This window comes from Aotus nancymaae, unplaced genomic scaffold, assembly GCF_030222135.1.
Source record: "Aotus nancymaae isolate 86718 unplaced genomic scaffold, 86718_ANA_hifiasm-v0.15.2.pri h1tg000111l, whole genome shotgun sequence".
Classification (NCBI taxonomy): Eukaryota; Metazoa; Chordata; class Mammalia; order Primates; family Aotidae; genus Aotus; species Aotus nancymaae.
Window position 1 is genome coordinate 267,513 of NW_026988526.1, and position 27,415 is coordinate 294,927.

At 47.0% G+C, this 27,415-nt stretch overlaps 1 protein-coding gene across 2 annotated transcripts in view; it reads right to left on the reverse strand.

The window, feature by feature from the left end:
- Positions 1-27,415, reverse strand: part of P2RY8 (P2Y receptor family member 8) — a 66,760-nt gene that overhangs the window by 24,048 nt on the left and 15,297 nt on the right. The window contains exon 1 of one of the 2 annotated variants that reach the window (XM_012471702.3): positions 9,963-11,606. The exons of the other annotated variant lie outside the window; for it this stretch is intronic. The gene's annotated coding sequence lies outside the window, so the exon portion shown is untranslated. Of the gene's footprint in view, positions 1-9,962; positions 11,607-27,415 lie in introns of those variants that run through there. 2 annotated transcript variants of the gene reach the window in all.

Sequence of the window (27,415 nt, forward strand, 5' to 3'; positions counted from 1 at the left end):
GAGAATAGCAGGAACACGGGAGGTGGAGGTTGCAGTGAGTTGAGATCACACCATTGCACTCCAGCCTGGGTGACAGAGTGAGACTCTGTGCCAAAAAAAACAAAACCAGAAATGGCGGCATCAATAAAATTTGTGTATGAACGTTCCCTGCAGCACTGTTGACAACAGCCAGAAGGCAGAAACAGCTCAAGCGTGTGTCAGCAGACAGACGATAAACACAACGTGGCCCCCTCATCCACAAGGTGGAATACTGTGCAGCCAGGAAAATGGAATACTAGGCAGCCAGGAACAGGAACGAGGCTGTGACCCAGGCTACGCTGTGGATGAACCTTAAAGGCATCATGTCAGGGAGAGAAGCCAGATGCGGAATGCCCGGAACAGGCCAATCCCTATGGACAGAAAGCAGATGCCCATGGCTGGGGCTGGGAATGGGGAAATGGGGAGGGAGTTCCTCCCAAAGGGCGTTTCCTTTTGGAGGAATGATGAAGTGGGAAAACTAGCGAGGGGTGCTGGTGAATAACCCTGGGGATGTACTAAGCGTTCTGCATGGTGACTTTTCCAGGACGTGAACTCTCATCTCAATGAGAAACGATTGCCTTGTGACGCAGGAACGGCAGCCCTCACGTTTCTGTCTTCCTTCCTGTGTCTGGTCGACCTTCCCCCAGCTCCTCCTGGCTGTCTCCCAGCTCGCCCCGAGTTCCGAACACTACACCCCTTTACATGTGGGCTTTCCTGTCCCCCAGAGGGCCGTGGCCATGGCCAGGGTGACCCTCTCCCCCAGGACAGGGCAGCCACACGGCCAAACTTCTGCTTCTGGAGGATGCAGCCCTCACTGGCCTGGCCTCCTCACCCCTGAGGTCCCCACGGGGGTGTCTGGGGCCAGCTTCGTGGTCTGTCCCCGCCTGTGACCACTAGGGCTGATTTCACTTTGGCTGGGCCTGAGGGGAAGTGGTGGCCGCTGCCATGATAAGCAGTGACCTCGTGGTGACAGCCAGGAAGCCACAGAGAAAGGCTTCCAAGTTCTCAAGTCCAGCATTGTTTGAATTTCCTCCTCCCCCACCGCACCCTGGCCACACACAGCTTCCTTCCTGGCTACCTGGATACGACAGGGAAGGGAAGGGAAGGGAAGGGTCAAGGTCCTTGAGCCCTCAGGTGACACCTCCTGTTCCTGGAGAGGGTGTCACATTGAATGTGTGCACGTTTTTATGTGCACCCCTCCTAGGAAGACACACCTATCATCTTTGCTTTACATGTGGGGAAACTGAGGCACAGAGGGTGTAAGGAACGTGCACTATGAGTGTTTGGAAGGGCATGGTTTTGGGCTGGGCATGGTGGCTCACGCCTGTAATGCCAGCACTTTGGGAGGCCAACGCAGGTGGATCACAAGGTCAGGAGTTCGAGGCCAGTCTGACCCGCATGTTGAAACCCCGTCTCTTCTAAAAAATGTACACAAATTAGCCAGGTGTGGTGGTGGGCACCTGAAGTCCCAGCTGCTGGGGAGGCTGAGGCAGGAGAATGGCTTGAACCCGGGAGGCAGAGGTTGCAGTGAGCCGAGATCACGCCACTGCACTCCAGCCTGGGCGACAGAGCGAGACTCTGTCTCAAAACAAAACAAGAAAGGCAAAAAAGGGCATGGTTCTTGGGTTCTTGGGACCCGGCCCTGAGTTTTCTGGGCATACAGAAGGTGCCTCAATCTGCTTTGCAATAATCTGCAAATACGTGCATCTGAGCCGGAACACACCTGCACCTCTGAGGCTGAACTCTGCACAGTGTCCGGATGCAGCCCTCCCTGGGGGAGTTTCAGGGACCACGCTGCATCCTGAGACTTCCCCACAGAGAAGAGACCTGGGGTGTATCAGCCTCACCCTCCGTGAAGCTGGGCCATGGTCCTGCCCTGCTGGGAAGGTACGTTGGCACCTGCTCTTTGCAGGGCCTTGGGACAAGTCAGAATACCGGAAAATAAGAAGGGTGGGTCTCAACAGGGTCCTCCATCTATCATTGAACAGCAAAGCCCCTCAGGAGCCCCTCAGCCTGCAGGAGTTATTATAATATTAGTATTATTAATGAATGATGCTCAGGATGAATGAATGAATGAATAGCCCTCACCCTGCAGGAGTTATTGTAATATTATTATTATTAATAAGTGACACTCAGGATGAATGAATGAATGAATGAATAGCCCTCAGTCTGCAGGAGTTATTATATTATTATTATTAATGAATGACAGTCAGGATGAATAAATGAATGAATAGCCCTCAGCCTGCCTGAGTTATTATAATATTATTATTAATGAATGATGCTCAGGATGAATGAATGAATGAATAGCCCTCAACCTGCAGGAGTTATTATATTATTATTATTAATGAATGAATGACAGGATGAATGAATGAATGACAGGATGAATGAATGAATAGCCCTCAGCCTGCAGGAGTTATCATATTATTACTATTAATGAATGACACTCAGGATGAATGAATGACACTCAGGATGAATGAATGACACTCAGGACGAATGAATGAATGAATAGCCCTCAGCCTGCAGTAGTATATTATTATTATTAATGAATGATGCGCAGGATGAATGAATGAATGAATAGCCCTCAGCCTCCAGGAGTTATTATATTATTATTACTATGAATGAATGACACGCAGGATGAATGAATGAATGAATAGCCCTCAGCCTCCAGGAGTTATTGTAATATTATTACTATGAATGAATGACACGCAGGATGAATGAATGAATGAATAGCCCTCAGCCCGCAGGAGTTATTATTATTATTAATGAATGACACTCAGGATGAATGAATGAATGAATAGCCCTCAGTCTGCAGGAGTTATTATATTATTATTATTAGAATGACAGTCAGGATGAATGAATAGCCCTCACCCTGCAGGAGTTATATTATTTTTAATGAATGACACTTAGGATGAATGAATGAATGAATAGCCCTCAGTCTGCTTGAGTTATTATAATATTATTATTAATGAATGACAGCCAGGATGAATGAATGAATGAATAGCCCTCAGCCTGCTTGAGTTATTATAATATTATTATTAATGAATGACAGTCAGGATGAATGAATGAATAGCCCTCAGTCTGTAGAAGTTATAATATTATCATTATTAATGAATGACAGGATGAATGAAGAATAGCCCTCAGTCTGCAGAAGTTATTATAATATTATTATTACAGTCAGGATGAATGAATGAATAGCCCTCAGCCTGCCTATTATATTATTATTATTATTAATGAATGACAGGATGAATGAATGAATAGTCCTCAGCCTGCAGGAGTTATAATATTATTATTATTAATGAATGACAGGATGAATGAATGATTAGCCCTCAGCCTGCAGGAGTTATTATAATATTATTATTAATGAATGATGCTCAGGATGAATGAATGAATGAATAGTCCTCAGCCTGCAGGAGTTATTATATTATTATTATTAAAGAATGACACTCAGGAGGAAGGAATGAATAGCCCTCAGTCTGCAGGAGTTATTATATTATTATTATAAAAGAATGACACTCAGGATAAATGAATGAATGAATAGCCCTCAGCCTGCAGGAGTTATTATATTATTATTATTAAAGAATGACACTCAGGAGGAATGAATGAATGAATAGCCCTCAGTCTGCAGGAGTTATATTATTATTATTAAAGAATGACACTCAGGATGAATGAATGAATGAATAGCCCTCAGCCTGCAGGAGTTATTATATTATTATTATTAATGAATGACAGGATGAATGAATGAATAGCCCTCAGCCTGCAGGAGTTATTATATTATTACTACTAATGAATGACACTCAGGATGAATGAATGAATGAATAGCCGTCAGCCTGCAGAGTTATTATATTATTATTATTAAAGAATGACACTCAGGATGAATGAATGAATGAATAGTCCTCAGCCTGCAGGAGTTATATTATTAATGAATGACACTCAGGATGAATGAATGAATGAATAGCCGTCAGCCTGCAGAGTTATTATATTATTATTAATGAATGACACTCAGGATGAATGAATGACACTCAAGATGAATGAATGAATGAATAGCCCTCAGCCTGCAGAGTTATTATATTATTATTAATGAATGACATTCAGGATGAATGAATGAATGGAGTGGAAGAATGAGGTGGTGAATCTCACACAGAAGGATAAACACAATGCAGCAACCTCCCCTCCCCTGCCCATCCACATGGTGGAATACTACACGGCCATCTAAAGGAACGAAGCTCTGAGCCAGGCTGCACAGTGGATGAACCTCGAAGACATCAAGCTTACACTGCCCTCCTGGGAAGTGTGGATGCATGCTGCAACGTGACCACACCTCAGAGGCTGGGGTGGCGTTTCCCCTGCTCGCTCCCAGGCACAGACGATGTGCTCACGTGAACTGCCCTGGTACGGGGGTCTACCTGGCCCGGCGGCAGGCCCTGTCCGCACAGCGGTGGGACCAGCTCACACGTATCTCCTTCCCTAGCTCCTGTGATGCCTCCACCCCACACAGCTAGTCTTGCCTGTCTGCACGCAGCAGGGTCCTGGGTGACACCTCCAGCCCTCCTTCCTCTGGGATCAGCCCAGCATGGAGCTCGGAGGCTCCTGAGAATCCGCACTGCATTGCAGCCCATGGGCGCCAGCTCCTGTGTTGAGAAACACTGAGTGTATGATAAAATACCTTGTTTGCTAAGAACAGTGGCAAGGAAAAGCTGCCTGCCCTTCCCACCCCCCAGTAGGAAACTATTTTGAGATGTCCTAAAGTGGCAGGACAAATATATAAATACCACACACTGGTGAAAACAATTCTTTAAGCACGAGATATCTGCCCCTGTCCCTGTGGCCCCTCGTGGACAGTACTTTTTAGTTTGTCTGTGATCAGTGGTGAGCGGGCACCAGCTGCCTACCTGGTTTATTTTTGTGTGATGAGAAAATACCGAACAGCTGTTTGATAATCATGATCAGCTGCCCAGAGAGAATAAATTCGTGGGTCAGAGTCTGCTCGAGGCCATCGGGCCAAAATGCTGTCAGCCCCTGAGACTCTCAGCTCGGAAGGCTGTTGGCCCCCGGATAGACCCACTTTGCTGTTGTATCTGGGTGTCTGCTTCTCAGTGCCTTCAGCGCTGCCTGGGTGGGGGTCTCCCGGCTCAGCTGGTCCTCAGTGCTCCTGCCTCCGTGAAGAACCTCTTCTCCCCACAAGGTACCTGCTGTATGCTCCTCTGGATCTGCTGTCCTTCACTTAAGGCTGTGCATCTGGGGTGGGCTTGGTAAGTGCAGGGCGGGGGTGTGTGTGTGAGACACAGAACATGTCCAGTGACTGGAAGTAATGAATGGGTGTATGTATGAATAATGCTCACGGTGTCCACACAAATGTAGAGAGAATTAATTAATGAATGACACTCAGGATTCTGTCCCACAAAAGTGCAGTGAATGAATGAATGATACCCAGGGATTCAGTCCCACAAATGTGGAGGGAATGAATGACTGATACCCAGAGATTCACTCCTGCAAATGTGGAGGGAATGAATGAATGACACCCAGGATTCACTGCTGCAAATGTGGAGGGAATGAATGAATGACACCCAGGATTCACTCCCGCAAATGTGGAGGGAATGAATGAATGACACCCAGGATTCACTCCTGCAAATGTGGAGAGAATGAATGAATGACACCCAGAGATTCACTCCCGCAAAGGTGGAGTGAATGAATGAATGATACCCAGGATTCAGTGCTGCAAATGTGAGGGAATGAATGATACCCAGAGATTCATTTCTGCAAATGTGAGGGAATGAATGAATGACACCCAGAGATTCATTTCTGCAAATGTGAGGGAATGAATGAATGACACCCAGAGAGTCATTTCTGCAAATGTGAGGGAATGAATGAATGACACTCAGGATGAATGAATGAATAGCCCTCAGCCTGCAGGAGTTATTATAATATTATTATTAATGAATGACACTCAGGATGAATGAATGAATAGCCCTCAGCCTGCAGAGTTATTATAATATTATTATTAATGAATGACACCCAGAGATTCATTTCTGCAAATGTGGAGGGAATGAATGAATGAGCAGCACAGAGGCCTTGCTTGATACACGAATGGGTGAATGCATGCAGGAATGAATGATGTGCAGGGTTTTCTCCCTAAACGTGGAGTGAATAAATGAAAGAGTGAATACATGATGCCCACTAGTTTTTGACAAGTGTGGAGCACATGAGTAAATGAGTGAATGAATAAATGCAGCTCTGAGAATGCAGAGTGAATGAGTGATGGGAGAATGGGCAGAGGGCGTCAGGGGCAGTGTGGACGTCGGCCCCACTGCCTCCCTGTGGCCCACTTCGGCCCAGGTCACTGCTGGCTCTGAGCTCTCCGCTGCGTCCATTGAAACTGTGCCCCCAACACCCCCCACCCTTGGGGTCACTCCCTCTCTGGGTTGTGTGGTTCTCCAGGACTGTCAATCAATGAGGAGAGGGGTGTGGCCCAGGCCTGTCAATCACAGTAGAGGGGTGTGGCACAAGCCTGTCAATCACTCAAAAGAGGGGTGTGGCCCAAACCTGGCCAGTTAGGGGTCCCTCACTCTGTTTATAAAAATTCCCCCGAGCAGTGAATGTGACATGGCCAGTCGGAAGCCTTGGAGGGGTGTGACTCATGGGTGCCAGGAGAGAGAGGGCGTCTCTCTTCCCATTCGATTCTGCTCTGAAAAGATGGGGACCCCGGGCTAGCAGAGACCCTCTTTTCCTCCCTACAGAGAAAGTGGTCTTCCTCAAGTGATTCCACACCCTGCAGCTGAGGGAGGCAGAAAAAGGTGGGGTTGAGACTGGGGAACAGACACAGACAGAGAGCAGAAACTGACAGCCATTTCAGCTCCTGGATTCAGTCATGCCTGAAGCCGCCCTGAAAATCCTAATTATCCAATTTGACAGTTTCTACCCTGACTTCAGCCAGCTTGACTCAAGTTTACATTGATTACCATATTGGTTATATTCATTGCCATACTGGTTCTATTGATTGACTGCCATATTGGTTCTACTGATTGCCATATTGGTTCTATTGATTGCCATATTGGTTCTACTGATTGCCATATTGGTTCTACTGATTGCCATATTGGTTCTATTCATTGCCATATTGGTTCTACTGATTGCCATATTGGTTCTATTCATTGCCATATTGGTTCTATTCATTGCCATATTGGTTCTACTGATTGCCACATTGGTTCTATTGATTGCCATATTGGTTCTACTGATTGCCATATTGGTTATATTCATTGCCATATTGGTTCTATTGACTGACTGCCATATTGGTTCTATTGATTGCCATATTGGTTCTATTGATTGCCATATTGGTTCTACTGATTGCCATATTGGTCCTATTGATTGCCATATTGGTTCTATTCATTGCCATATTGGTTCTACTGATTGCCATATTGGTTCTATTGATTGCCATATTGGTTCTATTGATTGACTGCCGTATTGGTTCTACTGATTGCCATATTGGTTCTATTCATTGCCATATTGGTTCTATTGATTAACTGCCATATTGGTTCTATTCATTGCCATATTGGTTCTATTGATTGACTGCCATATTGGTTCTATTCATTGCCATATTGGTTCTATTGATTGCCATATTGGTTCTATTGATTGCCATATTGGTTCTACTGATTGCCATATTGGTCCTATTGATTGCCATATTGGTTCTATTCATTGCCATATTGGTTCTACTGATTGCCATATTGGTTCTATTGATTGCCATATTGGTTCTATTCATTGCCATATTGGTTCTACTGATTGCCATATTGGTTCTATTGATTGCCATATTGGTTCTATTGATTGACTGCCGTATTGGTTCTACTGATTGCCATATTGGTCCTATTGATTGCCACATTGGTTCTATTGATTGCCATATTGGTTCTACTGATTGCCATATTGGTTATATTCATTGCCATATTGGTTCTATTGACTGACTGCCATATTGGTTCTATTGATTGCCATATTGGTTCTATTGATTTCCATATTGGTCCTATTGATTGCCATATTGGTTCTATTGATTGCCATATTGGTTCTATTGATTGCCATATTGGTTCTACTGATTGCCATATTGGTTCTATTGATTGCCATATTGGTTCTATTGATTAACTGCCATATTGGTTCTATTCATTGCCATATTGGTTCTATTGATTGACTGCCATATTGGTTCTATTCATTGCCATATTGGTTCTATTGATTGCCATATTGGTTCTATTGATTGCCATATTGGTTCTACTGATTGCCATATTGGTCCTATTGATTGCCATATTGGTTCTATTCATTGCCATATTGGTTCTATTGATTGCCATATTGGTTCTATTCATTGCCATATTGGTTCTATTGATTGACTGCCATATTGGTTCTATTCATTGCCATATTGGTTCTATTGATTGCCATATTGGTTCTACTGATTGCCATATTGGTCCTATTGATTGCCATATTGGTTCTATTCATTGCCATATTGGTTCTACTGATTGCCATATTGGTTCTATTGATTGCCATATTGGTTCTACTGATTGCCATATTGGTTCTATTCATTGCCATATTGGTTCTATTGATTGCCATATTGGTTCTACTGATTGCCATATTGGTTCTATTGATTGCCATATTGGTTCTACTGATTGCCATATTGGTTCTATTCATTGCCATATTGGTTCTATTGATTGATTGCCATATTGGTTCTATTCATTGCCATATTGGTTCTACTGATTGCCATATTGGTTCTATTGATTGCCATATTGGTTCTATTGATTGACTGCCATATTGGTTCTACTGATTGCCATATTGGTCCTATTGATTGCCATATTGATTTAACGGAGCCAATGCCACCTGCCCTGGGGTGACACATGGTCCTTTCAAAGGCAGTCACACAGCACCCATTCCTGATTCCCCAGCACAGTGGTTGAAGGCTACCACGGAGCACCTAACGCCCACCTGTGTCTCTTTCTGGGTGTAGGTCTTGAACACACAGCCACCCTACATCTTTGCCTCAGTTTCCCTCAGTGGTAAAACAGGGGTGATCACAATAGCACCTGTCTCATGAAGTCATGAAAATCCCAGAGAAACAGGCCCTGTCAAAGTGGGTTCTGCTTCCCTCAATCGACGTCAACTATTTTTATTCGTCAAAACCAAAAACAACCTCTCCTCCGCACAGATAAAAGCAAACTTAGACAGGTGTTAGGAAGGTTTCTGGGAGCACACATTGTGAAGGAGAGCCACCCAGCGCTCACAGCGGGCCAGGCTGTACCTCTCCTCAAAGGACCTATCGGCTTGAAAGTGGAAATCTGCATTAAATGATTTCTCTGTTTTCTTATTTCTTTTCTTTTCTTTTCTTTTCTTTTTTTTTTTTTTTGAGACGGAGTTTCACTCTTGTTACCCAGGCTGGAGTGCAATGGCGCGATCTCAGCTCACCACAACCTCCGCCTCCTGGGTTCAAGCAATTCTCCTGCCTCAGCCTCCTGAGTAACTGTGACTACAGGCACGCGCCACCAGGCCCAGCTAATTTTTGTATTTTTAGTGGAGACGGGGTTTCACCATGTTGACCAGGACGGTCTCGAACTCTTGACCTTGTGATCCACCCGCCTCGGCCTCCCAAAGTGCTGGAGTTATAGACGTGAGCCACCGCGCCCGGCCTGTTTCTGTCCTAAGACCTGCAAGAGACGGGTATTTTCTATGCCAGCCTCAGCTCTCTCTGCGACCCCTGAAAGCTTTTGCAAATTCCACGGCCCCTGTCTTGAGGCTGTGGGTCCTGAATACTGATGGCAGGACTCTGGTGAGCCCAGGGTTAGTTAAAATCACAGGCCCCAAAGGGACACTGAGGTGAGGGCTTTCTCTAGCATCCAATAGCCCCTGTGGCCTGCCTCGGCCCTGCTGGCTGGAGTGTTTCTGCAGGGGACTGTCCCCTGCCCGAGCACTCCCACGTCCCCATGACTTACAGCAATGGCGGCAGGGAGGGCAGAGGTCCTGGGTGATGCTGGCTTTGCGATACTTGTGTGAGCAGCCGTCAAGCTGGGCAGGGGTCCTTGGGGAGGCTCCCCCTAATCCAGAGGCGGCTGCCCCATGAGGAGGAGCTTTGCCGAGGGGCAGCAGTGCAGGGCCAGCTCCCTGCTCTTCTGGAGAAATCTCACTGGCTAGGCCTATACCGCGCCTGGAGGCACACACAGCCAGCGGCGACCTGTCCTCTGCAGACTGAAGTGTGTGTGCTTATGAAAGCAGCCGGAGCAACGACAGATGGAAAGTTCCTCTTTTCGGCAATAGGCCCCAGTGAGCGGCTTGAGGTCACGGGAGGGGATTTTGCATATATTTCTCCTAATGCAACTTTTTTTCATAAGGCTGTGTGTGTGTGTGTGTGTGTGTGTGTATGTGTGTGTGTTTCACTCTTGTTTCCCAGGCTGGAGTGCAATGGCGCGATCTCGGCTCACCGCAACCTCCGCCTCCCGGGTTCAAGCGATTCTCCTGCCTCAGCCTCCTGAGTAGCTGGGATTACAGGCACGCACCACCACGCCTGGTTAATTTTTGTATTTTTAGTAGAGACAGGGTCTCACCATGTGGGCCAGGCTGGTCTCAAACTCCTGCCCTCGTGATCTGCCCTCCTCCGCCTCCCAAAGTGCTTAGATGACAGGTATAAACCACCCCACGTGACCACCCTTCTTCTGTTTTTATTTTGAGATGCAGTCTCGCTCTGTCACCCAGGCTGGAGTGCAGTCGCGCAATCTTGGTTCACTGCAACCTCCGCCTCCTGGGTGCAAGCAATATGTGGCTAATTTTTTGTATTTTTAGTAGAGACGGGGTTTCATCATGTTGGCCAGGCTGGTCTCGAACTCCTGACCTCAAGTGATCCGCCCACCTCAGCCTCCCAAAGTGCTGGGATGACAGGCGTGAGCCACCGTGCTCGGCCTCAATATGGGTTTTTAAAAAAATGAGTTTCACCTCCATGTATTCAGGACCATTGCATGACTTCCCTTAAGATTAGAAAAGATTTTTAAAATTAGATGGCTTCTCTTGAATGTATTTGATATTAGTTTATTCTTTACGTGAAAATACTAATTTTTTAAAAATAGGTATGTCTATATTCATTATTTTTATTATTTTGAGACAGAGTCTCACTCTGTCACCCAGGCTGGAGTGCAGTGGCATGATCTCAACTTCCTGCAAACTCCGCCTCCGGGGTTCAAGTGATTCTCCTGCCTCAGCCTCCTGAGTAGCTGGGATTACAGGTGCCAACCACCACGCCCAGCTAATTTCTTCTTTTTTTTTTTTGTATTTTTAGTAGACACAGGCTTTCACCATGATGGCCAGGATGGTCTCAATCTCCTGAGCTTGTGATCCGCCCGCCTCAGCCTCTCAAAGTGCTGGAATGAGAGACGTGAGCCACTGCGCCCAGCCCATATTTTCGGTATTACTATTCTAGGAACTGACACCCTCCACTAGCACCCCAGCATGAACAGAAACTCAAACATCAGGCCAGGCGCGGTGACTCATGCCTGGAACCCCAGCACTTTGGGAGGCCGAGGCGGGTGGATCACCTGAGGTCAGGTTCTTGACACCAGCCTGGCCAATGTGGTGAAACCCCGTCTCTACTAAAAATATAAAAATTAGGTCGGGGGCAGTGGCTCACGCCTGTCATCCCAGCACTTTGGGAAGCCGAGGCAGGAGGATCGCCTGAGGTCAGGAGTTTGAGACCAGCCTGGCCAACGTGGTGAAACGCCGTCTCTACTAAAAATATAAAAATTAGCTGGGTGTGGTGGCGGGCGCCTGTAATCCCAGCTACTATGGTGGCTGAGGCAGGAGAATCGTTTGAACCCGGCAGGCGGAGGTTGCGGTGAGCTGAGATCGCGCCACTGCACTCCAGCCTGGGCAACAAGAGTGAAACTCTGTCTCAAAAAAAAACCAAAAAAAAAAAAAAAAACAAAGAAAACCAAAAAAAAAACAGAAACTGCTCCCTCTTGGTTACAACCCTGAGAGGTGACCTCCCTACGCGCACTTACCCTCAACAGCCAACTCTGTTTTTTGTGGGATTTTTTGATATGGAGTTTCACTCTGTCGCCCAGGCTGGAGTGCAGTGGGGTGATCTCAGGTCACTGCAACCTCCGCCTCCCGGGTTCAAGTGATTCTCCTGCCTCAGCCTCCCGAGTAGCTGGGACTACAGGTGGGCGCCACCATGGCTATTCTTTCTATTTTATTTTATTTTATGTTTTTGAGATGGAGTCTCACTCTGTCACCAGGCTGGAGTGCAGCGGCGTGATCTCAGCTCATTGCAACCTCCGCCTCCCGGGTTGAAGTACTTCTCCTGCCTCAGCCTCCTGAGTAGCTGGGATTACAGGCATCTACCACCACACCCGGCTAATTTTTTTATTTTTATAATACACAAAATATAATTTTGTAATTTTGTATGGTTAGTAGAGACGGGGTTTCACCATGTTGGCCAGGCTGGTCTCGAACTCCCAACCTCAGGTGATCCACCCACCTCACCCTCCCAAAGTGCTGGGATGACAGGCGTGAGCCACCGCACCTAGTCATGTTAATTCTTTAGAAGTCAACAGATGCCCATTGCTCTGAGCTGCCGCCACTCCCACCCTGTTTGTGACCCCCGAGAGGCTTCTGTGGATGTAAGATTTTGGGTGCTAAAACCAGGAGAGCCCCCAGCAGCACCCAGACTTCGGCGCTCCAGGAGATGGGTGTGAGAGACACCCTCCCAGCCAGAAGGAAATGACACAGCTACAATTCCCTGGGTGGCTTTCCAGGCCAGACAGCTGGGGCCACCTGTCTAGCCCAGGGTGGCCTGAATCTCTCAGTTCTGTCCTGGAGAGGTGGGGATTTTTAAGCCTGACCTTTTTTTTATTGGGACGGTGTCTTGCTCTGTCACCCAGGCTGGAGTGCCGTGGTGTGATCTCGGCTCACTGCAACCTCCGCCTTCCAGGTTCAAGCGATTCTCCTGCCTCCGCCTCAACCTCCTCAGTAGCTGGGACGACAAGCACCCGCCATTATGCCCAGCTAATTTTTTATATTTTTAGTAGACACGGGGTTTCTCCATGTTGGTCAGGCTGGTCTCGAACTCCTGACCTCAGGTGATCCGCTTGCCTCAGCCTCCCCAAGTGCTGGGATGACAGGCGTGAGCCACCGCGCCCTGGCGAAGCCTGACCTTTTAACTTTACCACAGGGCTGCTATGCACCCTTCCTTCCCAGGACAGACCCTAGGTCCATCTTCTAAAGCTCACAGAGCTGGCTGGAAGGTCGGGGGCCCTTCTCTGTACTATGTGTTGAAGGAGGGAGGTGGCTGTGTCTTCTCAGACACTGTGTGCAGGCTTAGGTCTGGATGTTTTTAGTCTACACTCCAGCGCACGTAAAAGAACCCAGGAGGCTATCGGCTCGTGCCAGGGAGGGTGCTTTGCAGACTGTGGCCCATGCCTGACCTTCCAATGCATTTTCATTTTCGTTTTTATTTTTGCATTGAGAGACAAGGTCTTGCTCTGTTGCCCAGGCTGGAGTGCAATGCTGACATTATACAGTTCCCTGCAGCCTCTACCTCCTGGGCTCAGGCGATCCTCCCACCTCAGCCTCCCGAGCAGCTGGGAACACAGGTGCAGAGCACCAGGTTGACTCATGCTTTGTTTTTGTAGTGATGGGGTCTCACTATGTTGCCCAGTCGTAGTTTTCTTTTTTAGTTATTATTATTTTTGAGATGGAGTCTCGCTGTGTCACCCAGGCTGGACTGCAGTGGCACTATCTCGGCTCACTGCAGCGTCCGCCTCCCGGGTTCAAGCGATTCTCCTGCCTCAGACTCCCAAATAGCTGGGATTACAGGTGCCTGCTGCCATGCCCTGCTAATTCTTGTATTATTAGTAGAGACAAGGTTTTACCATATTGGCCAGACCGGTCTCAAACTCCTGACCTCAGGTGATCCACCCGCCTCAGCCTCCCAAAGTGCTGGGGTGACAGATGTGAGCCACCGTGCCCGGCCTCATTTTTATATTTGCAAATAAAGTCCTGTGTCGGGTCATGATGAGCGCAGCAGTACATCGGGAGGATAAATGACCATCATCAAGTCCTCTCCAGGGGCAAACCTCCTCCACATCCTCCCCCACTTCGAACACAGAGTGAGTGTCCGTAACACTCAGCTGGAGGGCCCACTGAGGGCTGAGTTCCTCTTTCCACCCAGCTCTGGGGACACTGAATGACATTCCCGCGCCGCCACACACCTTGTGAAGGGGTTCTGTGCTGGCAGCCATGTGGGCAGCCCCGGTCCCCAGCCTGGGTGCCCCTTGCTGGGACAATCCTGTCCCCCAGCTGGCCCTGTAGAAATGAGGCCACTCTCGACATCAGACACTGGTGCTTGGGTGGTGGACGGCTAGGGGAGGGATAGCAGGGGGTGGGGGTCTAGGGGAGGGATAGCAGGGGGTGGGGGGTCTAGGGGAGGGATAGCAGGGGGTGGGGGGCTACTGGAGGGATAGCAGGGGGTGAGGGGCTAGGGGAGGGATAGCAGGGGGTAGGGGGTCTAGGGGAGGGATACCGGGGGTGGGGGGTCTAGGGGAGGGATACCAGGGGGTGGGGGGTCTAGGGGAGGGATACCAGGGGGTGGGGGGTCTAGGGGAGGGATAGCAGGTGCTGGGGGGATGGGGAGGGATAGCAGGGGGTTGGGGGCTAGTGGAGGGATAGCAGGGGGTGAGGGGCTAGGGGAGGGATAGCAGGGGGTGGGGGCTAGGGGAGGGATAGCAGGGGTTGGGGGGCTAGGGGAGGGAGAGCAGGGGGTGAGGAGCTAGGGGAGGGATAGCAGGGGGTGGGGGCTAGGGGAGGGATAGCAGGGGTTGGGGGGCTAGGGGAGGGAGAGCAGGGGGTGGGGGCTAGGGGAGGGATAACAGGGGGTGGGGGGATAGGGGAGGGATAGCAGGGGGTGGGGTCTAGGGGAAGGATAACAGGGTGTGGGGGGCTAGGGGAGGGAGAGCAGGGGGTGGGGGCATCAGGGAGGGAGAGCATTAGGAGAAATACCTAATGTAGATGATGGGGTGATGGATGCAGCAAACCACCATGGCACATGTGTACCTATGTAAGAATCCTGCATGCACTGCACATGTGCCCCAGAACTTACAGTATAGTACATAAACTTTTTAGAAAAGGAATAAATAAATAATACAGTTCTATGGAAATGGGTACTGTACTCAGTGCTTTTCAACAACAACTACACATTACACCTTGAAAACAAAGCAACAGAGAAATGAGGCCATTCTCAGCAGCCTTCCCCACCTGCAAACCAAAATCCAGGCCCTCCCATGCTGCGTGGGATGCTGATTCCCGGAGATTCGTCCTGGCCCTGAGCCCTGCTCTGTGGGGATGGGGCCTCATTTGGAAAGAGGGTGTTTGCAGATTCATTAATTTCTAGATCTTGAGATAAAATCTCCTGCATTGGCCGGGCGCGGTGGCTCACGCCTGTCATCCCAGCTCTTTGGGAGGCCGAGGCGGGCGGATCACCTGAGGTCAGGAGTTCGAGACCAGCCTGACCAATGTGGCGAAACCCCGTCCCTACTAAAAATACAAAAATGAGCCAGGTGAGGTGGCAGGCGCCTGTAATCGCAGCTACTTGGGAGGCTGAGGCAGGAGAATTGCATGAATCTGGGAGGCAGAGGTTGCACTGAGCTGAGGCCACGCCATTGCACTCCAGCCTGGGTGACAAAGAGCAAAACTCCATCTCCAAAAAAAAAAAAAAAAAAAGAAAGAAAAGAAAAGAAAAACAAACTCCTGCATTATTTGCGTGGGACTTAAATTCAATGACAGGAGTCCTTCTCAGAGACAGAAGACAAGAGACAGACACAGAGGAGAAGACCACGTGTAGACGGAGGCGGAGGCTAGAGTGATGGGGCCACAAGCCCAGGGATGCTGGAGCCCCCAGGACCTGGGAGATGCAGGAAGGAGCCTCCCCTAGACCCTCCAGAGTGAGCGTGAGCCTGAGACATTCTGATCTGAGACTTCTGACCTCCGAAACTGTGAGAAAGCAAATTCCTCGTGCTGAAGTCCCTGGTTTGCAGGCACTTATTCTGAGCCTCTGCACCCCTAAAATAATGTTCACGTTGAAACTGAACATTTTAAAATTTGAAAGATGCAGGCAGGTTCTGACATGCCATGAGCATTGACATTTAAAAATACAACTGCCAGCCGGGCGCAGTGGCTCACACATGTCACCCCAGCACTCTGGGAGGCCGAGGCGGGCAGATCACCTAAGGTAGGGAGTTTGAGACCAGCCTGGCCAACAGGGTGAAACCTTCTCTCTACTAAAAATACTCAAAATTGGCCAGGTGTGGTGGTGGGTGCCTGTAATCCCAGCTACTCAGGAGGCTGAGGCAGGAGAATCGCTGGAACCCGGGAGGCGGAGGTTGTAGTGAGCCGAGATCGCGCCACTGCACTCCAGCCTGGGCCACAGAGCGAGACTCTGTCTGAAACAAAATGAAAACACAACTGCCTTGTCCTGTTCTGGAGGACCTGAATGGACTCGAATGAAGCTGGCGTTATGCAGTCATTCATCCACTTCGTACCCTTTCCGTCCTGGAAGCTCCCATTTCTTTCTCTCTCTGTTTTTTTTTTTTTTTTTTTATACGGAGTCTCTCTCTGTGGCCCAGGCTGGGATGCACTGGAACAGTCTCGGCTCCCTGCAACCTCCGCTTCCCAGGTTCAGACGATTCTCCTGCCTCAGCCTCCTGAGTAGCTGGGATCACAGGTGCCCACCACCACGCCTGGCTAGTTTTTTGTATTTTTAGTAGAGACGGGGTTTCACCATGTTGGCCAGGCTGGTCTCAAACTCCCGGCCTCAGGTGATCCGCCCGCCTTGGCCTCTCAAAGTGCTGGGATGACAGGTGTGAGTCACGGCGCCTGGCCTCGTATTCCATTATTTTTTGCCTTCTGATGTCACGTAGACCTGAAAACAGCAAAACAGTTCCTGCATTGAAATTTGAGCATTTCTTTCACTTCCTGGTACCATAAAATCACACCTGCTAGAAACTTTATTCTGCTTAATTCCTCTCTGTGGTCAAAACTGATCGGGCTGGGCGAGGTAGCTCACGCCTGTAATCCCAGCACTCTGGGAGGCTGAGGCAGGAGAATTGCTTGAGCCTGGGAGGCGGAGGTTGCAGTGAGCCAAGGTCGCACCACTGCACTCCAGCCTGGGCCACAAGAGTGAAACTTCGTCTCAAAAAAAAAAAAATGCCAGGCACAGTGGCTCAGGCCTATAACCCCAGCACATTGGCAAGCCAAGGCGGGAGGATCCCTTGAAGCCAGGAGTTCGAAAGCAGCCTGTCCAACATGGCGAAAACCCGTGTCTACTAAAAATACAAAAATTAGCCAGGTCTGGAGGGGCATACCTGTAATCTCAGCTACTCGGGAGGCTGAGGCAGGAGATTTGCTTGAACCTGGGAGGTGGTGGGAGGATTGCTTGAGCCAAGGAGTTTGAGACTAGCCTGGTTAGACCCTATTTCTACAATAATAGTAATAAATAATAATAGTAATTAGCTGGGCATGGTGGTATGTGCCTGTGGGCCTAGCAACTTGGGAGGCTGAGGGAGGAGGATCACTTGAACCCGGGTGACAGAGCAAGACCCTACGTCTCAAAAGACAAAGAAAAACACCCCCAAAGCAAAAAGCGATCAAGGCAACATAAAGGCATCATACACCTTGACACGTCATGATTAAACGTAACCATGAAATTTTTTTGGAAATCAGGTTCGGAACGAGATGAATCACAGTCAACGCTTTCCTATGCATTTAACGAAGGAGCTTTATCCAGCTCACCCCTCAGCATCCTGTGTCTAGCGTCTTGTTTGAGTTCTTGTTACCAGGTCCCAAATCTCTCCTACACTTCATGAGTTTATATGTGAAGGGCACTCAGCTGAAACAAAAATGTCATGTTACAATTTGCTGGAGAGGATGTGGAGAAATAGGAACACTTTTACACTGTTGGTGGGAGTGTAAATTAGTTCAACCATTGTGGAAGACAGCGTGGCGATTCCTCAAGGACCTAGAAATAGAAATTCCATTTGACCCAGCAATCCCATGACTGGGCATATATCCAAAGGATTATAAATCGTTCTACTATAAGGACACATGCACACGAATGTTCATTGCAGCACAGTTTACAATAGCAAAGACCTGGAACCAACCCAAATGCCCATCGATGATAGACTGGACAGGAAAAATGTGGCACATATACACCATGGAATATTATGCAGCCATCAAAAACGATGAGTTCGCATCCTTTGTAGGGACATGGATGAACCTGGAAACCATCATTCTCAGCAAACTGACACAAGAACAGAAAATCAAACACCGCATGTTCTCACGCATAAGTGGGAGTTGAACAATGAGAACACATGGACACAGGGAGGGGAGCATCACACACCAGGGCCTGGGAGGTGGGGGGCTAGTGGAGGGACAGCAGGGGGTGGGGGACTAGAGGAGGGATAGCAGGGGGTGGGGGACTAGGGGAGGGATAGCAGGGGGTGGGGGGATTGGGGAGGGATAGCAGGGGTGGGGGGCTAGGGGAGGGATAGCAGGGGTGGGGGGCTAGGGGAAGGATAGCAGGGGTGGGGGGATTGGGGAGGGATAGCAGGGGTGGGGGGCTGGGGGAGGGATAGCAGGGGTGGGGGGCTAGGGGAGAGATAGCAGGGGGTGGGGGGATTGGGGAGGGAGAGCATTAGGAGACATATCTAATGTAGATGACGGGGGGATGGATGCAGCAAACCACCATGGCACATGTATACCTGTGTAACAAACCTGCACGTTCTGCACATGCACCCCAGAACTTACAGTATTTTTTAAAAAAAATTGTTAAAACAGTCCCGGTATGGTGCTCATGCCTGTAATCCCAGCAGTCTGAGAGGCCGAGGAGGAGAGCAGATCACCTGAGGTCAGGAGTTCGAGACCAGCTTGGCCAACATGGTGAAACCCTATCTCTACTAAAAATACAAGAATTAGCTGGGTGTGGTGGTGCGTGCCTGCAATCCCAGCTGCTCGGGAGACTGCGGCAGGAGAATCGCTTGAATCCAGGAGGTGGAAGTTGTAGTGAGCCCAGATCATGCCACTGCACTCTAGCCTGGGAGACACAGCGAGACTCCATCTCGAACAAAAGGGGTAAAAAAAAGATTAGCTAAAACAAGTCATTACTGACCTTCAGAGTGACACACAGCAGCTTTAGAGGCAATGGTGCCAAAGCTTGATGCCTGGGATTTATCAGTGAATCTTGAAAAATGTCAGGAGTCCCTAAAATCCGTTAAGTTGAGCAGGGCAGGGTGGTTCTTGCCTGTCTGTAATCCCAGCACTTTGGGGGCCCAATATCGTTTGGGGTCAGGAGTTTGAGACCAGCCTGAGCAACATGGGTAGACCCCCTCTCTAAAGCAAAAGCAAAAGAAAATACAATTTAAAACAAATTAGCCAGGCATGGTGTGCAGCTGTGATCCCAGCGTTTCACCATGTTGGCCAGGCTGGCTCGAACTCCTGATCTCAGGTGATCCACCCGCCTCAGCGTCCCAAAGTGCTGGGATGACAGAACTTTGTCCTTGAACACCTGGGAGTGAGCACCTGCTACGTCCTGAGTCCTAAAAAAAGTAAACCTCATCTCTCGTGGAATGAGTGGCCCCGAGAGACACACCCAGACCTATCTATCTATCTATCTATCTATCTATCTATCTATCTATCTATCTATCTGTCTGTCTATCATCTATCTATCTATGTATCCATCTATTAATCATCTACCTGTCTTCTGTCTATTATCTATCTTTCATGTATGTATCTATGTATCCATCTATTTTATCTATCTATCTATCTATCTATCTATCTATCTATCTATGTATCTATCATCTATGTATCTAACCTATCTATCTTCCTATGTATCTATGTATCCATCTATTCTATCATCTACCTATCTATCTATCTTCTATTATCTATCATCTATTATCTATCTATCCATCCATCCATTCTATCATCTATATATCTAATCTATCAATCTACCTATCCATCCATTCTATCTATCCATCCATCCATTCTATCATCTATATATCTAATCTATCAATCTACCTATCCATCCATTCTATCTATCCATCCATCCATTCTATCATCTATATATCTAATCTATCAATTTACCTATCCATCCATTCTATCTATCCATCCATCCATTCTATCATCTATGTATCTAATCTATCAATCTACCTATCCATCCATTCTATCTATCCATCCATCCATTCTATCAACTATGTATCTAATCTATCAATCTACCTATCCATCCATTCTATCTATCCATCCATCCATTCTATCATCTATGTATCTAATCTATCAATCTACCTATCCATCCATTCTATCTATCCATCCATCCATTCTATCATCTATATATCTAATCTATCAATCTACCTATCCATCCATTCTATCTATCCATCCATCCATTCTATCATCTATATATCTAATCTATCAATCTACCTATCCATCCATTCTATCTATCCATCCATCCATTCTATCATCTATATATCTAATCTATCAATCTACCTATCCATCCATTCTATCTATCCATCCATCCATTCTATCATCTATATATCTAATCTATCAATCTACCTATCCATCCATTCTATCTATCCATCCATCCATTCTATCATCTATATATCTAATCTATCAATCTATCTATCCATCCATTCTATCTATCCATCCATCCATTCTATCATCTATATATCTAATCTATCAATCTACCTATCCATCCATTCTATCATCTATATATCTAATCTATCAATCTACCTATCCATCCATTCTATCTATCCATCCATCCATTCTATCATCTATATATCTAATCTATCAATCTACCTATCCATCCATTCTATCTATCCATCCATCCATTCTATCATCTATATATCTAATCTATCAACCTATCCATCCATTCTATCTATCCATCCATCCATTCTATCATCTATATATCTAATCTATCAATCTACCTATCTATCCATTCTATCTATCCATCCATCCATTCTATCATCTATATATCTAATCTATCTATCCATCTATCCATCCATTCTATCATTTATATATCTAATCTATCTATCTAATCTATGTGTCCATCCATTCTATCATCTATATATCTAATCTATCAATCTACCTATCCATCCATTCTATCTATCCATCCATCCATTCTATCATCTATATATCTAATCTATCAATCTACCTATCCATCCATTCTATCTATCCATCCATCCATTCTATCATCTATATATCTAATCTATCAATCTATCTATCCATCCATTCTATCTATCCATCCATCCATTCTATCATCTATATATCTAATCTATCAATCTATCTATCCATCCATTCTATCTATCCATCCATCCATTCTATCATCTATATATCTAATCTATCAATCTACCTATCCATCCATTCTATCATCTATATATCTAATCTATCAATCTACCTATCCATCCATTCTATCTATCCATCCATCCATTCTATCATCTATATATCTAATCTATCAATCTACCTATCCATCCATTCTATCTATCCATCCATCCATTCTATCATCTATATATCTAATCTATCAACCTATCCATCCATTCTATCTATCCATCCATCCATTCTATCATCTATATATCTAATCTATCAATCTACCTATCTATCCATTCTATCTATCCATCCATCCATTCTATCATCTATATATCTAATCTATCTATCCATCTATCCATCCATTCTATCATTTATATATCTAATCTATCTATCTAATCTATGTGTCCATCCATTCTATCATCTATATATCTAATCTATCAATCTACCTATCCATCCATTCTATCTATCCATCCATCCATTCTATCATCTATATATCTAATCTATCAATCTACCTATCCATCCATTCTATCTATCCATCCATCCATTCTATCATCTATATATCTAATCTATCAATCTATCTATCTATCCATTCTATCTATCCATCCATCCATTCTATCATCTATATATCTAATCTATCAATCTATCTATCCATCCATTCTATCTATCCATCCATCCATTCTATCATCTATATATCTAATCTATCAATCTATCTATCCATCCATTCTATCTATCCATCCATCCATTCTATCATCTATATATCTAATCTATCTATCTATCTATCCATCCATTCTATCATCTATATATCTAATCTATCTATCCATCTATCCATCCATTCTATCATTTATGTATCTAATCTATCTATCTAATCTATATGTCCATCCATTCTATCATCTATATATCTAATCTATCAATCTATCTATCCATCCATTCTATCATCTATATATCTAATCTATCTATCCATCTATCTATCCATTCTATCATTTATGTATCTAATCTATCTATCTAATCTATGTATCCATCCATTCTATCATGTATCTTTCTATCCATCCATTGTATTACCTACATACCTACCTACCTAACCTACCTACCTACCTACCTAACATGTATCCATCCATTCTATCATCTATCTATCTATATATCTATGTATCTATCTATCTATCTATCATCTTTGTGTCTATGTATCATCTATCTATATATCTATGTGTCTATCTATCATCTATCTATCTATCATCTATGTGTCTATCTATCTATTATCTATCTATCCACCCACACATAGATATGGATAGATGCATACATGTATCAGCCCTTCCTAGCAGAAAATCATCACTGAGCCAGAAAAACTGTCATTCATATCCCGTGTGACCCCCGAGGTCGGCTCGGAGCTGGGGTCGCTCACGAGCTCCTGGGGCAGTGCTGATGTACGCATCTGTGGATTGCAGAACTGAGGCTCAGGGCAGTGACGGCACTCAGTCACAGGGTCCCCACGCGCCAGCCTCTCCTGCTGGCGATGCCATTTCTGCCCCGTATCACTTCCCATGTCTCTGACTGTGTTTGTTTTTTTTTTTTTGAAGACAGAGTCTCGCTCCATTGCCCAGGCTGGAGTGCAATGGCACAATCTCAGCTCACTGCAAGCTCTGCTTCCGGGGTTCAAGCGATTCTCCTGCCTCAGCCTCCTGAGTAGCTGGGACAACAGGCACCCACCACCACACTTAGCTAATTATTTGTATTTTAGTAGAGACGGGGTTTCACCGTGTTGCCCAGGCTGGTCTCGAACTCCTGACCTCAGGCGATCCGCCCGCCTCGGCCTCCCAAAGGGCTGGGATGACAGGCTGAGCCGCCGCGCCCGGCCGCACTTTCCACGCCTCGATGCCGCGTTCCTGCGTACCTTCGTGTTGATTTTGAGCCTGTTGATGGCTACACCACCCCTGCGGCGAGCACAGGGAAAGTACGGCCTTTTCTTGCTTGACAGAAGAGGAAATTGAGGTTAGCCATTAGTTCATGGCATGGACGTGGTCAGACCCATGGCTGATAACGTTGAAAGGCAGCCGTGAATAACGACAGAACTGTCTGGCACTCGACACACACACCCCACGTCTTTGTGGCCAGGCGGGGCCAGGCGGGACCCACGTTGCCGGGTCCCCTACGTCCTCCACCCCATATGGCGTCTCGTCGTGATGCCCCTGACCCCTGGGACCCTGTGGGTTTAGGGGAAGAATCCAGGAATGGCCTAGGTCAGCTCACACAGGATTCCGCACAACAGGCTCTGATGTTCTGCCGGGATCACTGGGTGTCTCTAAAACCACGGGAAGCCCCAGGGGCCAGAGGAGCTGCAGGCAGTCAGCCGGGGAGGTGTCGGGGATGCTGACATTCACCAGGCTGAGTCTCGGCCACAGGTCTTCAACTGGGGCCACTGCGGCCTCCAGGGGACGCTTGGGAGCAGAGACGTCTCTGGTTGTCACAACGGGGTGGAGGAGCTCCTGGCATCTGCTGGGTGCGGCCCAGGGGCGCCGCTCAACACCCTACAGTGCCCAGGATACCCCGGCACGGAGAGGCATCTAGCCCCAAAATGTCAGCAGGGCTGAGGCTGAGACATGGTGTGTATCGGTTACCTGTCTATGTGTACATCTATGCAGCTACCTATCTGGTGATCCACCTGTCTCTCTCTCTCTCTCTCTCTCTCTCTCTCTCTCTCTCTCTCTCTCTCTCTCTCTCTCCCTCTCTATCTACCTACCTAGCCATCCATGTATTTATCTCTGTATCATCTATGGATCTACCTATCTGTGTGTCATCTATGTATGTATGTATGTATCTATGTATCTGCCTACCTACCATCCATCTATCTCTTTATCATCTATGTATCTATCTCTGTATCTATGTATCTATTGTCTATCTATCATCTATGTATCCATCTATCCATCCATCCATCTATTCTATCATCTATGTATGTATGTATTTATCGATCATCTATGTATCCATCTTATCTATCCATCTCTATCATCTATGTATATATGTATCTATCCATCTATCTATGTATCCATCCATCCATCCACCCATCAATCCATCCATCTATTCTATCTGTCATCTATGTATCTATCTATCCATTCATTCATTCTATCACCTATCTTTCTATATCATCTATGTATCTGTGTGTATCCATCTGTCCATCCTTCTATGTATCTATCATCTATGTATCCATCCGGCCAGCCAGCCATCTATTCTATCATCTATGTATGTATGTATCCATCCATTCATTCTATCATCTATCCATGTAGCTATTTATCTATGTATCTATCTCTCTTTGAATCCATCTATCTTCTATGTATCTATGTATCTATCTGTCTATTATCTATTTATCTATGTGTCTATGTGTCTATGTATCTTCTATATATCTATCTATGTGTCTATCTATCTATCTATCTACCAGCCTACCTATCATCTCTCTATCCATTCATCCTATCTATGTGTCTATCTTCTATGTATGTATGTATGTATCTATCTATGTGTCTATCTATGTGTCTATCTATCTATCTTCTATGTATCTACCTATCTATGTATCTGTCTATCTATGTATCTATCTATGTATCTATCTATCTATCTATGTGTCCATCTATCATCTATCTATCTATGTCTCTATCTATCTATGTGTCTATCTATCTAGCTGTCTAGCTAGCTATCTACCTATCTATCTTCTATGTATGTATGTATCTATCTATCTATCAAGTTCTAGATCTTGAGATAAAATAATCCTGATTGGCTGGGCGTGGTGGCTCATGCCTGTCATCCCAGCACTTTGAGAGGCTGAGGCAGGTAGATCATGAGGTTAGGACATGCAGACCGCATCTTGGCTAACACGGTGAAACCCCATCTCTACTGAAAATACAAAAAATTAGCTGGCCATGGTGGCACGCACCTGTAGTCCCAGCTACTCGGGAGGCTGAGGCAGGAGAATCGCTTGAACCTGGGAGGCGGAGGCTGCAGTGAGCAGAGATCACACCATTGCACTCCAGCCTGGGCGACAGAGCAAGACTCTGTCTCAGAAAAAAAAAAAAAAAGAAAAAAAATATATATATAAATTATCAGAGCATGGTGGCATGCACCTGTAGTCCCAGCTACTCGGGAGGCTGAGGCAGGAGAATCGCTTGAACCTGAGAGGCGGAGGTTGCAGTGAGCCGAGGTCACGTCACTGCACTCCAGTCTGGGTGACAAAGCGAGACTCAGTCTCAAAAAAAGAAAAAGAAAAAGAAAAAAAGAACAGGAGGAGACAGCAGAATGTCCACGCACAGCCTCTTTCTCTCCCGCCCTCCAGCCCTCCCTCCCTTGCTCCTGTCCCACAAATACAAACACAGAGGAACAACCCCGTGAGGACACAGGGAGAAGAGGGCATCTCCAAGCCCAGGAGAGAGGCCTCAGGAGCAGCCAGCCCTGCCCACACCCCAATGCCAGCCTCCAGCGGGGTAAAGGTCTGGCGTTTAAGCCACCCTGTGTCTGCTGCTTTCTGGTACAAGCCTGGACCTGGGACTCCTGCCCACTTCACAAACACCCGCAGCCTTGTCCCCGTCTGGGTCCCTTTCGGGAAGCCCCCAGCATGTGGCCTGAGGCTGACGTTTCTCCCTCCGGGGTCTGAGGATGAACTGGAGGCTGTTAAGGAAGTTGTCCGGGTGCTCTGAGCAAAATGAAACCTGACTTCAGTGGGAAGGGGAAGAACACCTGTGGTGAGTGAGTTGAGCTTGGGCTGAGAAGCAGCCTGGCTTTGGGGTCCCTCTGCCTGGGCCTGTGGGATCGGGTCATGTTGCCAAAAAACATACTCAGACCCAAGCGAGGTCTCACAAGGAGGTGAAGTGAACGTAAACCTTTGCATGAGTCTCTGCTTTCCAGTAATATCTGGCCCCCTATATTCTCCCTGGTCCCCAATATTTTCTGCTTCTTCATAATACATCTGGTGGGTAATATTCTCTGATTCTCCAAAAGCTCTGTTGTAGTCCCCCCAAATCTGTGTGGTTTTCATACTCCTGCTGGGCCTGACTGAGCGCGGTGGCTCAGCTCTGTCTCATCCCAGCACTTTGGGAGGCCAAGGCGGGCGGATCACCTGAGGTGGGGAGTTCGAGAGCAGCCTGACCAACGCGGAGAAACCCTGTCTCTAAGAAAAATACAGAATTAGCTGACCGTGGTGGCTGACGCCTGTCATCCCAGCACTTTGGGAGGCTGAGGCAGTGGATCACCTGAGGTCAGGAGTTCGAGACCAGCCTGACCAACGTGGAGAAACCCCGTCTCTACTAAAAATACAAAATTAGCCGGGCATGGTGGCGGGTGCCTGTAATCCCAGCTACTCGGGAGGCTGAGGCAGGAGAATCCCTTGAACCCAGGAGCTGGAGGTTGCAATGAGCCGAGATCACGCCACTGCACTCCAGCCTGGTCAACAAGAGTGAAACTCCATCTCAAAAGAAAAAAACAATATTCTGCTGGGCCCATAATCCCCCTGATCCCCAATATCCTCACTGAGCCCCAATCATTTCCTTCATCCCCATTCTTCTCTGTGGTTCCCTAAAATCTCTGCAGTCCCTCCCAAGTCTGTCTGGTTCACTAAAGCGTGTCTGGTGTTCAACATTCCCGCTGCGCCCCAGTGATCTCCCTGGCTGCCGATATTGTCTGACCCCCACTATTCTCTGTGGCCTGCAATCATCTCTCCAGTCTCCAGTATTCTCTCTGGTCCCCCCAAAACTCTGTAGTCCCCCCACACCTGTCTAGGCACCCAAACCTGTTGAATTTCCAATATTTTCACTAAGCCCCCATATTTTATCTGGTTTGCAATAATGTTCCCGGTCCACAAGCTCTCTGGTCCCCAATAATCTCCCTGATCTCCAATATTCTCTCTGGTCCCCAATCATCTTCCTGATCTCCAATAATCTCTCTGATCCCCAATATTTTCTCTGATTCCTAATATTGTCTCTGATCCTCAATCATCTCCTTAGCTCCCAATAATCTCCTTGATCCCCAATAATCCCCCTGGTCCCCAATATTTTCTCTGATTCCTAACACTGTCTCTGGTCCCCAGTCATCT